General features: G+C 32.1%; 1 protein-coding gene and 1 long non-coding RNA gene across 4 annotated transcripts in view; one reads left to right on the top strand and one right to left on the bottom strand.

Moving 5' to 3' along the window:
* Positions 1–17,561, bottom strand: part of Cdk5alpha (Cdk5 activator-like protein) — a 172,754-nt gene that overhangs the window by 104,433 nt on the left and 50,760 nt on the right. The gene's annotated exons all lie outside the window — the stretch shown is intronic.
* LOC118682677 (uncharacterized) lies at positions 6,998–11,912 on the top strand. The gene is made up of 3 exons (XR_004978480.2): positions 6,998–7,633; positions 7,699–7,993; positions 8,929–11,912. It is a non-coding gene; the product is annotated as an uncharacterized lncRNA (long non-coding RNA).

The raw sequence follows: 17,561 nt of genomic DNA, 5'->3' as shown, positions 1-17,561 counted from the left end.
TTGACATTAGTAGATAGGCTGGTGTTTTTAATTGTTTGGGTGTTTTGTAAAGAAGACATTCCTTAACAATGCGAGCGGTGTGTTTTGGATCATTGTCGTGTTGGAATACAAATGATCCTTCAATTCCCAATCTAGCCGCACTTTCGCTCAAATTTGCTTTTAAATGTTAAGGTGATCATATTTGTTTATTGTATGCTCAATGAACACAAGATTACCTACTCCAGGTGCTGCCATACATCTCCACACCATGAGCGACCCACCACCATGTTTTACCGTGGCAGTCATTATTCCGTGGATCAAGCTCAGTATTCACTTTTCTCCAAACTTTTTCATGTCCATCCGAGCCAAAAATATTGTATTTACTTTCGTCCGAGAAAATAACAGAATTACAGAAAGGTTCGTCTTTATTTTCGTGCTCTTTCACAAACTTTAATCTTTTTTGTCTGTTAATGACATGGTAGCCAACATCATACAGTACTCGCCGAATAGTTTGGGGATTGCAGGTTTTACCAATCTCGTTTTCAATCTTTGTACTCACTTTTGGTGCACTCTTCTTTCGGTTCACCTGTATCTTGCGTGTTATAATACACCGCTCGTTTGCATCAAATATTTTTGGCCGCCCAGATCTTTCCTTATTTTGTGAATTTCCCTCTTTTTTATATTTTTCTATTATTTTTTGTAGAGGTATAACTACTTTGGTTTGTTATTTTTCCAATTTGCTTCTGACTTTTTTTTCATTTATGTAGTTTTATTATAACATTTTTAAATCTTACTTCACTACCGCGCGGCGCCATGATCAAAATTTAAATTAATTTACGGTTGAAATATTATTAATACTTAGAAATCTTTATATCTTAAACAAAAAATAACTATTAATTGATTTTGAAGGGGACGAATACTGTGTGCCAGCCGAAAACATACTGAATTGGTGAATTGCATACATACTTATGTGACATGATTTTTGGTTTTTACTGATAAAAACCAACTGTTCTTAATAACGGGAAATGTGAATGCCATCGATCTATCATACTCAAGAAGGCGATGTTATGTGTAATTGTTATTGTAAAAAACTCGAAAAGTTTTATTTTTATTTTGCAATTGATATGACTTTTTTTACGCACATACATAGTGCATACTTATTTTTGTGATACACTGTATATACACATTCAAGTCGCTGTATTACCACTTATCAGTAATAACATGTGCGCGCACGCCTACATTGCTACATTGTAACACAAATAATACATATAATACATAAACATACATACATATGTAAACATGTAAGTATGTCACCACCAAAACTACAAACATTGTTCTCTTAAATCAACACTCGTCTAAAATAGCGTCACATTTTAAAATCGCAGCCAAATTGTCGAAGCAAAATTTATAGTAAATCACGCAACATTTTCATTTATAAACGCAAACGCACTGTCAACAAGCAATCTCGCTTCATTCATGAAAACAGCTACCCTCACATCTCCCCGAGCATGCATTTGCCTACAAGAAACTTTTCGCGACGATGGCTAAAGCTAAAAATCATAAATTTAACAACTTTCTGATGTTCCTTCTGAAAAAGAAAAGTGACAACTCCGCAAACCCGCAAAACACAGAAAAAAGTGACAAAAGTACAACATAGCTCTTGTCGATTTAAAATATTTGTCAATTCTAAAATATTTTTTCATGTCTCGCAAAAATCTGCATCGATATGTATGCATGCTCATACATAAAAAAAAAATATTTACGGTGTGTTTAAGCAGCAAGGGAAGCGATGACAATCGCCGATCGTTCGTTTGCTATGTATTGACGTTTATGAAAGCAAAAAACGTGAGCTTCGGCCAATTACAATATTTTCCGTGTCAACGAATATTTCGTATGAAAAAATGAGTGTACATGAGTTTATATGCGACCGCTTGGTCTTTTAAGATGATATCAAATATTTTAATGATATAATAAAGCAAATAAATTTTTGTATAAATAAATAACTTATCAAACCTATATTAACTACATATTTAGGTATTAATTCAAACCTCAATTTATTATATATTTAAAAATATTTTATACGATTTATCAGAAAATGGTAACGTGCTTTGATATCAAATACATATATAGTCGTTTGTAAATAAACGAATATGTAATCGTACAGTTCTTAACATTGAAAGTAACATCATTTTGCTCATTTAAACAAAAAAAGTCGCATTGGGCCAAATCTGGTGAATCCGGTGAATACGGTGGTTGATCGATAGTATTGAACGAGTTTTTGGTTTTAAAATCGGTCACAATGGTCTTTTTGCAAAAAATTCAACTCTTTTGGAACAAATCGAGCATTGACGCGTTTTATACCCAAATTATCGGCCAAAATCAAACGAGCTGCTTCACGGCCGATGTTTAATTTACGTGCTATCTCTCTAACACTCGCATGACGATTTTCGAGCACTTTTTTGATGTTATCGTCAGTGGTAGGCGTAGAAGGACGACCGGAACAAGGCATGTCTTCGACGGTTTATCGACCATTTTTAAAGGCTTTGTACCAGTCGTAGACTTGGGTTTTTGATAGAATAGATTGCCCATAAGCCTTTTCTAACATTCGCAACGACTCTGAATACGAAATTTGGTTCGATACGCAAAATTTTGTGCAAATTCTTTGTTCAAAATTTTTTTTTATTGTAATAATCGCAAAACACTACTAAGATCGACTGATTTCAACAGCTGCTGCAAACTAACTGGTATACTGGGAAGGGGTATACTTGATAAATTTGGAAGATAATGTAACTATAGACAGAACAAAATATGAAAACTCCACTGGAAAAATTTTAAATTATTTTAGAGAAGAAAAGTTTAAGCCACTTTTTGCCAGAGATTATTAAAGAATATTAAAATAAAAATTGTTTGAAATTAAAAAATTTTGAAACAGGAAATAAAAAGAAATCCTGCTTGGTAGTCACTTACTTTACTATTGTTAGTAAGCATTATTGGTTATTTTATTAACAAATTAATTACATATATTGAAATTGAAATAAAAAAGAAAGAGAAGAAATGTTAAAAAATTGTCAATTAAAATTAATCATCTTGAAAATATATATTCGAAGACGGGACGCTTCGTTTTAGAGGGGGGGGGGGTTAGCCCATAGCGCTTAACCATTATATACACAAACAATAAATACATAATTGTACCATTATGCGAATGTGGCAACAAATATGTCATTGACACATTGGCAATTGGGAAGCGGTCATCAGTTAACATCTATGTATGGTCCGCCTTAATTCCTAGAATTTAAGCTGAGATATTGTATCTAGACTTAAGTAACGCATTGTATAAAAGGAGAAGAAATAAAGAAGAAAACCTTGTTTACGTGCTCCAACGAAAAGTTAATTTGCAAATATGAATGTTCAGTATATAACAAAAATAAGTATGCAGCGTGTTTATCTGTTTTGTCATGCGAAAAAAAGCCTTAAAACTAATATTATTAACCAATTGTTTTTATATTTTCCATTATTTCATATATTTATATGTCTCCAATAACAAAAAACCCAAACTTAAAGTAATAATTTTTCAAATTACAGAAAAGAATGTTCCAATAGCTTAAAATTACGTCACTAAAGTATGTATGTACTAAAAATAAATTGCGAAAAAAAAGTTCTAACGGGTTTATTTTTGAGCTTTGATGGACGGTTAAGATTTCGTTGAATGGCCTTTGTACTTTTTAATTGCACTCAACCTGGATGGCATGGACTTCACCAGCTGTTCGGTTACTGAAGGTGGAATCTTGCTCCATTCTTTGATTAAGGAAGCTTTCAAAGATTCTTTGCTGGTTATTTGGAGTCTTCTGATTTTACTTTCTAAATAATCCCAGAAATGCTCGATAGGGTTGACATTAGTAGATAGGCTGGTGTTTTTAATTGTTTGGGTGTTTTGTAAAGAAGACATTCCTTAACAATGCGAGCGGTGTGTTTTGGATCATTGTCGTGTTGGAATACAAATGATCCTTCAATTCCCAATCTAGCCGCACTTTCGCTCAAATTTGCTTTTAAAATGTTAAGGTGATCATATTTGTTTATTGTATGCTCAATGAACACAAGATTACCTACTCCAGGTGCTGCCATACATCTCCACACCATGAGCGACCCACCACCATGTTTTACCGTGGCAGTCATTATTCCGTGGATCAAGCTCAGTATTCACTTTTCTCCAAACTTTTTCATGTCCATCCGAGCCAAAAATATTGTATTTACTTTCGTCCGAGAAAATAACAGAATTACAGAAAGGTTCGTCTTTATTTTCGTGCTCTTTCACAAACTTTAATCTTTTTTGTCTGTTAATGACATGGTAGCCAACATCATACAGTACTCGCCGAATAGTTTGGGGATTGCAGGTTTTACCAATCTCGTTTTCAATCTTTGTACTCACTTTTGGTGCACTCTTCTTTCGGTTCACCTGTATCTTGCGTGTTATAATACACCGCTCGTTTGCATCAAATATTTTTGGCCGCCCAGATCTTTCCTTATTTTGTGAATTTCCCTCTTTTTTATATTTTTCTATTATTTTTTGTAGAGGTATAACTACTTTGGTTTGTTATTTTTCCAATTTGCTTCTGACTTTTTTTTCATTTATGTAGTTTTATTATAACATTTTTAAATCTTACTTCACTACCGCGCGGCGCCATGATCAAAATTTAAATTAATTTACGGTTGAAATATTATTAATACTTAGAAATCTTTATATCTTAAACAAAAAATAACTATTAATTGATTTTGAAGGGGACGAATACTGTGTGCCAGCCGAAAACATACTGAATTGGTGAATTGCATACATACTTATGTGACATGATTTTTGGTTTTTACTGATAAAAACCAACTGTTCTTAATAACGGGAAATGTGAATGCCATCGATCTATCATACTCAAGAAGGCGATGTTATGTGTAATTGTTATTGTAAAAAACTCGAAAAGTTTTATTTTTATTTTGCAATTGATATGACTTGTTTTACGCACATACATAGTGCATACTTATTTTTGTGATACACTGTATATACACATTCAAGTCGCTGTATTACCACTTATCAGTAATAACATGTGCGCGCACGCCTACATTGCTACATTGTAACACAAATAATACATATAATACATAAACATACATACATATGTAAACATGTAAGTATGTCACCACCAAAACTACAAACATTGTTCTCTTAAATCAACACTCGTCTAAAATAGCGTCACATTTTAAAATCGCAGCCAAATTGTCGAAGCAAAATTTATAGTAAATCACGCAACATTTTCATTTATAAACGCAAACGCACTGTCAACAAGCAATCTCGCTTCATTCATGAAAACAGCTACCCTCACATCTCCCCGAGCATGCATTTGCCTACAAGAAACTTTTCGCGACGATGGCTAAAGCTAAAAATCATAAATTTAACAACTTTCTGATGTTCCTTCTGAAAAAGAAAAGTGACAACTCCGCAAACCCGCAAAACACAGAAAAAAGTGACAAAAGTACAACATAGCTCTTGTCGATTTAAAATATTCGTCAATTCTAAAATATTTTTTCATGTCTCGCAAAAATCTGCATCGATATGTATGCATGCTCATACATAAAAAAAAAATATTTACGGTGTATTTAAGCAGCAAGGGAAGCGATGACAATCGCCGATCGTTCGTTTGCTATGTATTGACGTTTATGAAAGCAAAAAACGTGAGCTTCGGCCAATTACAATATTTTCCGTGTCAACGAATATTTCGTATGAAAAAATGAGTGTACATGAGTTTATATGCGACCGCTTGGTCTTTTAAGATGATATCAAATATTTTAATGATATAATAAAGCAAATAAATTTTTGTATAAATAAATAACTTATCAAACCTATATTAACTAAATATTTAGGTATTAATACAAACCTCAATTTATTATATATTTAAAAATATTTTATACGATTTATCAGAAAATGGTAACGTGCTTTGATATCAAATACATATATAGTCGTTTGTAAATAAACGAATATGTAATCGTACAGTTCTTAACATTGAAAGTAACATCATTTTGCTCATTTAAACAAAAAAAGTCGCATTGGGCCAAATCCGGTGAATCCGGTGAATACGGTGGTTGATCGATAGTATTGAACGAGTTTTTGGTTTTAAAATCGGTCACAATGGTCTTTTTGCAAAAAATTCAACTCTTTTGGAACAAATCGAGCATTGACGCGTCTCATACCCAAATTATCGGCCAAAATCAAACGAGCTGCTTCACGCCGATGTTTAGTTTACGTGCTATCTCTCTAACACTCGCATGACGATTTTCGAGCACTTTTTTGATGTTATCGTCAGTGGTAGGCGTAGAAGGACGACCGGAACGAGGCATGTCTTCGACGGTTTATCGACCATTTTTAAAGGCTTTGTACCAGTCGTAGACTTGGGTTTTTGATAGAATAGAGCCTTTTCTAACATTCGCAACGACTCTGCATACGAAATTTGGTTCGATACGCAAAATTTTGTGCAAATTCTTTGTTCAATATTTTTTTTTATTGTAATAATCGCAAAACACTACTAAGATCGACTGATTTCAACAGCTGCTGCAAACAAACTGGTTGACGCTCATTTTTGGCATAGTAGTTAGGGACAGTGCTACCAACCTAACAAAAAAAAGTGCTGTTTATGTCTAAGAAAAAGTCATTAATTTTGATTTTGTGATGATTTTAACCACTGATGCTTCTAATACATAACCGCATAGGTGCGGTTTTATCCCAAGAGGGAAAACCAATAACATTTATTTTAAAACACTAAATTCAATTGAACAAAATTATGCAACTAATGAGAAAGTATTATTCGCCAAAGTGTGGGCATGAAAAACATCACGTCATTACCTTTATTCAGTAAAAGATTGAGAAAGTCATACTGGTCATCAAAATTTTACATTTGCAATAGAGCTGCAAAACAATCGATGGGACTATTTTTCGATATTTGTTTCGTTTCACTATCGATAGTTTATTTTGATCGATGGTTTTTATGCCTTAGTATTCATAAAATTGCAAAATTTCACTTAATATAGCTACAGGAGGATATAGTCTGAAAATACCATGAAATTCAATTTTGGATACCATGGCAGCCTTAAAATCATTATTTTTTTCATTCTTGGCTTGGTTGCGCGTATTGAGGTATTAGTTTTAACGCAAACGCTACTGTGCAAACTTCATCTAGCAGCACTCTTACCCTTTCTTTTATAATTAAACATATTTTCGGTCTATATATTGTAAAAGTTTGAATGATCTGAAAACCTATGTGAAAACATATGATGGGTTTGTATTGTCTAATTTGTTGATAGAGCTATTAAAGCTCTTTTTGGTTACGAAAACCGCACCATCACAAAAATGGCCACTATTATTTTGAACGCACGGCTCAAAATAGAAGGTTTCGTTCCTCTACAATAGCTGATGTTGCAGCAAAAACGTTAGAAGATGAAATAGCTGGTATGAATAAAACCCAATCAGTACCTCAGTATATAGAACAGACTTCAACGTCCAACACGAAATCGTAACCACTTATTCAACCTATTTTGAGTTTCCTCAATAAAAAATTTAGGAGAAGATTAAATCAAACAGAATGGATGCAACCATAAAATACTCTATGGAACTGTTTTTTAAGTATAAATTTATTGATCTCATTTTAAATAAATTTATAAAAAATTTATCTTTTTCTACCTTGTCAGCTCTCAGAGAAATATATATAATAACATGAATACGTCTTTGATGCAGCTTTATTAAGTTTAATTTGTTTTATAAATAATTCTAATGACTTTTTCATAAAAATGAAGTGTACAAAGTCATAGTCTCTCAATTTCATCCCTATTCACATCCCCTCACAATAGTCACCACCCTAATCATTGTGAGGTCTCTGAATGTTGTGAGGTTTACCTTATGCTGGCGTTAATTCAAAAGCTCAAATGCTCACAATTTCCCCACAAATTTGTGACGTCTGAAAGCAACCCTCACAATGAAAAAACAGTTAAGTATGTTTTATTTATTTAAATATTTTTAAACAAATTTGTATATATTTTATTGAAATAGATTAGATTAACTTTTTTTAAGTTACTAAGTATGAATAAAAACGCATATATGTTTAAAGAATTTGGTCTAGATTTCATTTGTAAATATGTTTATGTTTAAATAATTCAGTTATTTTATTATATTATATATACATATGTATATGTAATATGTAATATTTGCTTTCTCAAAGATCTGGTTATTTCTTCACACAAAAATATGTAATCCTAATGGTTACAAGAGCACATACAATACGAGACAATACAAAACAATAGAAGTATAGTATGCATGCAATACACATTCATTTGACATTTAACAATACGAACGTATTTAGCTAGTTTACGAACTTGCATATAAACAAACAACTCGCATAACACACACACATGATGAAAATAATGAAATAAGAATATGCCTAAAAATAAATGAAATTATTATATTTACACCAAAGTTATTAAATTTGCGAAATTACTTCCTTTTATTACCTATCCATTTCTTTATTTTGCTTTGATTATTTCACCTCATGTGGTGACTTTTTAAGATTTTTTCTTACGAGGCTCAAGCAAGAATAACTTCACAAAATAAACGTCACAAGAAATCTCACAAATAAGTTGTGAGATTTTCTCAGAATAGGGCCGCTAAACGAAGAAGTAGGCGGAAAACTATTCATAGTATCGACAGTATTTTTTATGTTACAGTATCATAACTAGAAAAGGTTTCGAAAAAAAATTATCATAATGAAGAAATCATATATGAAAAAATATATGGAGAAAGGAATAAGTTAAATCGTAAATATAAAAAAATAAATAGTAAGAGAAGATTTAGGAAATAAAGTTAAAGTACAAAATAGAAATAATATAATACATAGAGATAATATTAAAATTTAATCTATTTTATAGGCACTATGAAGATATACCATTCATTGATATTTTTATATATCACTACTATCACACCGAACATAATAGACTATACAAGGAAAATTATATACTTATTGAAGAAAAATATGCATTAATTTTTGAAGAATATCGTTCAATATATCATTTGACGAATTTATCATTATTTGAAAATGTTATACAAAAATACAAAACTGATACCGAAATAGTACTAATTGATGACTCAAGTATGGATTCAGAAATATGCATAACAGAAACAGTGTTAAAACTATTAATGAATGTTAATAAAATAATAGAAAGAGGAGTTAACGAAATAGGAACAGTTTGGAAATGGATTTCAGGCACATCTGACCTTGACGATTTTATAAAAATAGCAAACAAATAAATTACTTAATAGAAAACAATAAAAAACTCACAAATATTTAATTTAATTACGGTATTAACACAAATAATAAATCAACTACAAGGCATCTCTAATAAAATGACTACTTTAATACAAGTATATAGGAACAATCTAATAATCACTGAACTTGAAAATGCAATACAAACTATTACACTAATTAAACTTGGAATTTTAAATCCACTTATTTCACATAAGTATATAATGAAGAAATAAAACAAATAATAAGCGAGTAAAGAATTAATGTAACAATAACAGATCTTATTTATAATTGCACAAAAAATTATAGGTAATTGTACAAAAATAAAAAAGCCAATAAGTCAATAAATATTGTAAAAGACGGTGCTATAATAGTATCCGGAAAAAACAATAGAAGGGGTATACTTGATAAATTTTTTTGATAATGTAACTATAGACAGAAAAAAATATGAAAACTCCACTGGAAAAATTTTAAATTATTTTAGAGAAGAAAAGTTAAAGCCACTTTTCGCAAGAGAATATTAAAGAATATTAAAACAAAAATTGTTTGAAATCTAAAAATTTTGAAACAGGAAATAAAAAGAAATCCTGCTTGGTGGTTACTTACTTTACTATTGTTAATAAGCATTATTGGTTATTTTATTAACAAATTAATTAATCATATTTTAATTAAAATAAAAAAGAAAGAGAAGAAATGTTAAAAAATTGTCAATTAAAATTAATCATCTTGAAAATATATATTCGAAGACGGAACGCTTCGTTTTAGAGGTGGGAGAGTTAACGCCACCAATAGCCCGTAGCAAATAACTATTATGTAAACAATAAATATATAATTGCACCATTAAGCGAATGTGTGAAATATTATATGTTGACGCCACCAATAGCCCATAGTGCTTAAACATTATATACATAAACAATAAATACATAATTTTACCATTATGCGAATGTGTCAACAAATATGTCATTAACACATTGGCAATTGGGAAGCGGTCATCAGTGAACATCTATGTATGTATGGTCCGCCTTACTTCCTAGAATTTAAGCTGAGATATTGTATCTAAACTTAAGTAACGCATTGTATAAAAGGAGAAGAAATAAAGAAGAAAACCTTGTTTACGTGCTCCAACGAAAAGTTAATTTGCACATATGAATGTACAGTATATCACAAAAATAAGTATGCAGCGTGTTTATCTGTTTTGTCATGCGAAAAAAAGCCTTAAAACTAATACTATTAACCAATTTTTCTATATTTTCCATTATTTCATATATTTATATGTCTCCAATAACAAAAAACCCAAACTTAAAGTAATAATTTTTCAAATTACAGAAAAGAATGTTCCAATAGCTAAAAATTACGTCACTAAAGTATGTATGCACTAAAAATAAATTGCGAAAAAAAAGTTCTAACGGGTTTATTTTTGAGCTTTGATGGACGGTTAATATTTCGTTGGATGGCCTTTGGATTTTTTAATTGCACTCAACCTGGATGGCATGGACTTCACCAGCTGTTCGGTTACTGAAGGTGGAATCTTGCTCCATTCTTCGATTAAGGAAGCTTTCAAAGATTCTTTGCTGGTTATTTGGAGTCTTCTGATTTTTCTTTCTAAATAATCCCAGAAATGTTCGATAGGGTTGACATCAGTAGATTGGGCTGGTGTTTTTAATTGTTTGGGTGTTTTGTAAAGAAGCCATTCCTTAACAATGCGAGCGGTGTGTTTTGGATCATTGTCGTGTTGGAATACAAATGATCCTTCAAGTTACAATCTAGCCGCACTTTCGCTCAAATTTGCTTTTAAAATGTTAAGGTGATCATATTTGTTTATTGTATGCTCAATGAACACAAGATTACCTACTCCAGGTGCTGCCATATATCCCCACACCATGAGCGACCCCCCACCATGTTTTACCGTGGAAGTCATTATTCCGTGGATCAAGCTCAATATTCACTTTTCTCCAAACTTTTTCATGTCCATCCGAGCCAAAAATATTGTATTTACTTTCGTCCGAGAAAATAACAGAATTCCAGAAAGGTTCGTCTTTATTTTCGTGCTCTTTCACAAACTTCAATCTTTTTTGTCTGTTAATGTTGTTTATGAATGGGTTTTTACGGACATTACGACCATGGTAGCCAGCATCATACAGTACTCGACGAATAGTTTGGGGATTGCAGGTTTTACCAATCTCGTTTTCAATCTCTGTACTCACTTTTGGTGCACTCTTCTTTCGGTTCACCTGTATCTTGCGTGTTATAATACACCGCTCGTTTGCATCAAATATTTTTGGCCGCCCAGATCTTTCCTTATTTTGTGTATTTCCCTCTTTTTTATATTTTTCTATTATTTTTGGTAGAGGTATAACTACTTTGGTTTGTTATTTTTCCAATTTGCTTCTGACTTTTTTTTCATTTATGCAGTTTTATTATAACATCTTTAAATCTTAGTTCACTTCCGCGCGGCGCCATGATCAAAATTTAAATTAATTTACGGTTGAAATATTATTAAAACTTGGAAATCGTTATATCTTAAACAAAAAATAACTATTAATTGATTTTGAAGGGGACGAATACTGTGTGCCAGCCGAAAACATACTGAATTGGTGAATTGCATACATACTTATGTGACATGATTTTTGGTTTTTACTGATAAAAACCAACTGTTCTTAATAACGGGAAATGTGAATGACATCGATCTATCATACTCAAGAAGGCGATGTTATGTGTAATTGTTATTGTAAAAAACACGAAAAGTTTTATTTTTATTTTGCAATTGATATGACTTTTTTTACGCACATACATAGTGCATACTTATTTTTGTGATACACTGTATATACACATTCAAGTCGCTGTATTACCACTTATCAGTAATAACATGTGCGCGCACGCCTATATTGCTACATTGTAACACAAATAATACATAAAATACATAAACATACATACATATGTAAACATGTAAGCAGAGAACATATATCATAGAGAAGGTTCACAGTGCGGCCATTAGCAAAATATTTCATGTTTCGCAGGGGAACTGAAAAAGATGAGCGTGTTTCACCACATTTGGAAGGGGTACTGAAAACGATGAGCGTGTTTCACCAAATGTCCACAATTAACATCAGGGGACTGAAAAATAGCAGAATTGAGCATTTTCAATGTTACTTGAGAAAAATAATGCTAATTTCAATGTTAAGAAATGTACGCTTACAGATTCGTATATTTACAATGCGCAAACGACTTTTCATATAATTTAAAGATATTCTGCCTATACAGGGTGGCTAACGAATCGTGCTACAAAATTAAACCGCAATAAATTTCTTTCTAGTCAATGCATTACATTCAATTTTGTTATTGTATAGAAAATTTTATTTAATTTAAACAATTAATTATTCTTCCATACTCAACTACGCATATGCGACACATAATTCGGGATTGCCTCAATTATCTATTTAATGGACTGCTTCAGTTCAGTCAGATTTCTGGGTTTGATTTTGTACACCTCTTGCTTGACATAACACCATAAGAAAAGACCAAGCGGTCGCAAATATTCGTATACATTCTATATGTATAATTATGTGTGCATGTAAACAAATATGAAAGTACCCATTATAATTATTAATTTGTCTACATGCAACATATGTATGTAAATATGTACACTCATTGTTTCATGCGAAATCTCCGTTGCCCTCACGTTTTTTGTTTTCTTGTCAAAGAGTCACTGTGTCGAAGGACTGACGCGACGACAAAACGTCACAACATTGTGTTGTTGGTAGAAAATCCGAGCTGTGCCGAAAAAATATTAACGAACGGCCGCCGATTGTCACCGCTCCCCTTGCCGCTCTAACAGCTTTGCCCACTAATGATCGTAAATATGTATGTTTATATATGCGCATGCATACATATTGACGCAGATTTTTATGAGACACGGAAAAATATTTTAAAATTGTGAAATATTTTAAATCGACAAAAGCTTTGTTGCCAGTTTTGTCAATTTTTTCTGTGTTTTGTGGGCTTGCGTGGTTGCAAGTTTTCCCTTTCAGAGGGAATATCAGAAATTTGTTCAATTTATGATTTTTAGCTTTTGCCATCGTCGCGAAAAGATGCTTGTTGGCAAACGCATGCTCGGGTAGAGGAGAGAGTGTCTGTTTTTATGAATGAAGCGAGGTTGCTTGTTGAAAGTACGCCTGCGTTCATGAATGAAAATGTTGTTGTTGTGTGATATATTATAAATTTGGGCTGATATATTGACTTGTGGCGATTGTTGTTTTTGTAGAACAAGTTTGTAGTTTTTGCGAGTGACATATTTACGAATATATGAATGTAGGTTTGTGTATCCATTATTTGTGTAGCAATGTCATAAGCACATATGTATGTATGTACATATAGAGCAGTGCGCGCAAATGTTATTACTGATAAATGATAATAACTTGATTTGAATTTGAATTGTACTTACATAAGTACATACATATGTATGTATGTAAGCTTTAAATCATGAAAGGTGTGATTGGCATATATTACTATTTAAATATATTAAGATTTCTAAGATATTATGTTAGTGTGTTATATACTTATGTATGTATGTATATAGAAAAACATAGCAGATATATACATATGCATACAAATGTACTTATATGAAAGCATTTCATAATATCAAACATAAGCAATATTTAAAAAGCAACTGCAAATATTCCTTTGAAGTAATATATTTTAACTAAAATGTAATACATTTTTCATAATATCATAGATATTCAGAAAAGGAATTTCATATCTTTGAATATGAATGCATATAAACGTATAAAAATATAAGCTAACATGCGGCTGTAATATCAATGCAAACTTCTGAGCATAATTTTCACACAATGCTCAGCTCTGTTCACTCGCCACTGTTAAAATTTCTCCTTCCGAGCCGACTGTGGTGAAACACGCTCATCGCATTTTGTTAGGTTTTGACAATTCACACGCTGGTCCGTAGTTGGACCTTCTCTGTATTTTACGTTCTCTGATGTAAGTCTGTCACCACCAAAACTACAAACATTGTTCTCTAAAATCAACACTCGTCTCAAATAGCGTTACATTTTAAAATCGCAGCCAAATTGTCGAAGCAAATTTATAGTAAATCACACAACATTTTCATTTATAAACGCAAACGCACTTTCAACAAGGAATCTCGCCTCATTTATGAAAACAGCTACCTTCACATCTCCCCGAGCATGCATTTGCCTACAAGAAACTTTTCGCGACGATGGCTAAAGCTAAAAATCATAAATTTAACAACTTTCTGTTGTTCCTTCTGAAAAAGAAAAGTGACAACACCGCAAACCCGCTAAACACAGAAAAAAGTGACAAAAGTACAACATAGCTCTTGTCGATTTAAAATATTCGTCAATTCTAAAATATTTTTTCATGTCTCGCAAAAATCTGCATCGATATGTATGCATGCTCATACATAAAAAAAAAATATTTACGGTGTGTTTAAGCAGCAAGGGAAGCGATGACAATCGCCGATCGTTCGTTTGCTATTTTTCGGCACAGCTCGGATTTTCTACCAATAACACAATGTATTGACGTTTATGAAAGCAAAAAACGTGAGCTTCGGCCAATTACAATATTTTCCGTGTCAACGAATATTTCGTATGAAACAATGAGTGTACATGAGTTTATGTGCGACCGCTTGGTCTTTTAAGATGATATCAAATATTTTAATGATATAATAAAGCAAATAAATTTTTGTATAAATAAATAACTTATCAAACCTATATTAACTACATATTTAGGTATTAATACAAACCTCAATTTATAATATATTTAAAAAGATTTTATACGATTTATCAGAAAATGATTACGTGCTTTGATATCAAATACATATATAGTCGTTTGTAAATAAACGAATATGTAATCGTACAGTTCTTAACGTTGAAAGTAACATCATTTTGCTCATTTAAACAAAAAAAGTCGCATTGGGCCAAATCCGGTGAATCCGGTGAATACGGTGGTTGATCGATAGTATTGAACGAGTTTTTGGTTTTAAAATCGGTCACAATGGTCTTTTTGCAAAAAATTCAACTCTTTTGGAACAAATCGAGCATTGACGCGTCTCATACCCAAATTATTGGCCAAAATCAAACGAGCTGCTTCACGGCCGATGTTTAGTTTACGTGCTATCTCTCTTACACTCGCATGACGTTAGAGCACTTTTTTGATGTTATCGTCAGTGGTAGGCGTAGAAGGACGACCGGAACGAGGCATGTCTTCGACGGTTTATCGACCATTTTTAAAGGCTTTGTACCAGTCGTAGACTTGGGGTTTTGATAGAATAGATTGCCCATAAGCCTTTTCTAACATTCGCAACGACTCTGCATACGAAATTTGGTTCGATACGCAAAATTTTATGCAAATTCTTTGTTCAATATTTTTTTTTATTGTAATAATCGCAAAACACTACTAAGATCGACTGATTTCAACAGCTGCTGCAAACTAACTGGTTGACTTTGGCATAGTAGTTAGGGACAGTGCTACCAACCTAACAAAAAAAAGTGCTGTTTATGTCTAAGAAAAAGTCATTAATTTTGATTTTGTGATGATTTTAACCACTGATGCTTCTAATACATAACCGCATAGGTGCGGTTTTATCCCAAGAGGGAAAACCAATAACATTTATTTTAAAACACTAAATTCAATTGAACAAAATTATGCAACTAATGAGAAAGTATTATTCGCCAAAGTGTGGGCATGAAAAACATTACGTCATTACCTTTATTCAGTAAAAGATTGAGAAAGTCATACTGGTCATCAAAATTTTACATTTGCAATAGAGCTGCAAAACAATCGATGGGTCTATTTTTCGATATTTTTTTCGTTTCACTATCGATAGTTTATTTTGATCGATGGTTTTTATGCCTTAGTATTCATAAAATTGCAAAATTTCACTTAATATAGCTACAGGAGGATATAGTCTGATAATACCATGAAATTCAATTTTGGATACCATGGCAGCCTTAAAATCATTATTTTTTTCATTCTTGGCTTGGTTGCGCGTATTGAGGTATTAGTTTTAACTCAATTTCCTTGCTCGATTTCATGATGCTACTGTGCAAACTTCATCTAGCAGCACTCTTACCCTTTCTTTGATAATTAAACTTATTTTCGGTCTTCATATTGTAAAAGTTTGAATGATCTGAAAACCTATGTGAAAACATATGATGGGTTTGTATTGTCTAATTTGTTGATAGAGCTATTAAAAAAACCTCTTTTTGGTTACGAAAACCGCACCGTCACAAAAATGGCCACTATTTTGAACGCACTGCTCAAAATAGAAGGTTTTCGTTCCTCTACAATAGCTGATGTTGCAGGAAAAACGTTAGAAGATGAAATAGCTGGTATGAATAAAACCCAATCAGTACCTCAGTATATAGAACAGACTTCAACGTCTGAATTGGTGAATTGCATACATACTTATGTGACATGATTTTTGGTTTTTACTGATAAAAACCAACTGTTCTTAATAACGGGAAATGTGAATGACATCGATCTATCATACTCAAGAAGGCGATGTTATGTGTAATTGCTATTGTAAAAAACTCGAAAAGTTTTATTTTTATTTTGCAATTGATATGACTTTTTTTACGCACATACATAGTGTATACTTATTTTTGTGATACACTGTATGTACACCTTCACGCATTCAAGTCGCTGTATTACCACTTATCAGTAATAACATGTCCGCGCACGCCTACATTGCTACATTGTAACACAAATAATACATATAATACATAAACATACATACATATGTAAACATGTAAGTATGTCACCACCAAAACTATAAACATTGTTCTCTAAAATCAACACTCGTCTCAAATAGCGTTACATTTTTAAATCGCAGCCAAATTTTCGAAGCAAAATTTATAGTAAATCACACAACATTTTCATTTATAAACGCAAACGCACTTTCAACAAGCAATCTCGCCTCATTTATGAAAACAGCTACCTTCACATCTCCCCGAGCATGCATTTGCCTACAAGAAACTTTTCGCGACGATGGCTAAGCTAAAAATCATAAATTTAACCACTTTCTGATGTTCCTTCTAAAAAAGAAAAGTGACAACTCCGCAAACCCGCAAAACACAGAAAAAAGTGACAAAAGTACAACATAGCTCTTGTCGATTTAAAATATTCGCCAATTTTAAAATATTTTTTCATGTCTCGCAAAAATCTGCATCGATATGTAAGCATGCTCATAATAAAAATACATATTTACGGTGAGTTTAAGCAGCA

This window comes from Bactrocera oleae, chromosome 3 (genome assembly GCF_042242935.1).
Source record: "Bactrocera oleae isolate idBacOlea1 chromosome 3, idBacOlea1, whole genome shotgun sequence".
In the NCBI taxonomy this organism is placed as follows: Eukaryota; Metazoa; Arthropoda; class Insecta; order Diptera; family Tephritidae; genus Bactrocera; species Bactrocera oleae.
This window is presented reverse-complemented; position numbering and strand designations above follow the sequence as displayed.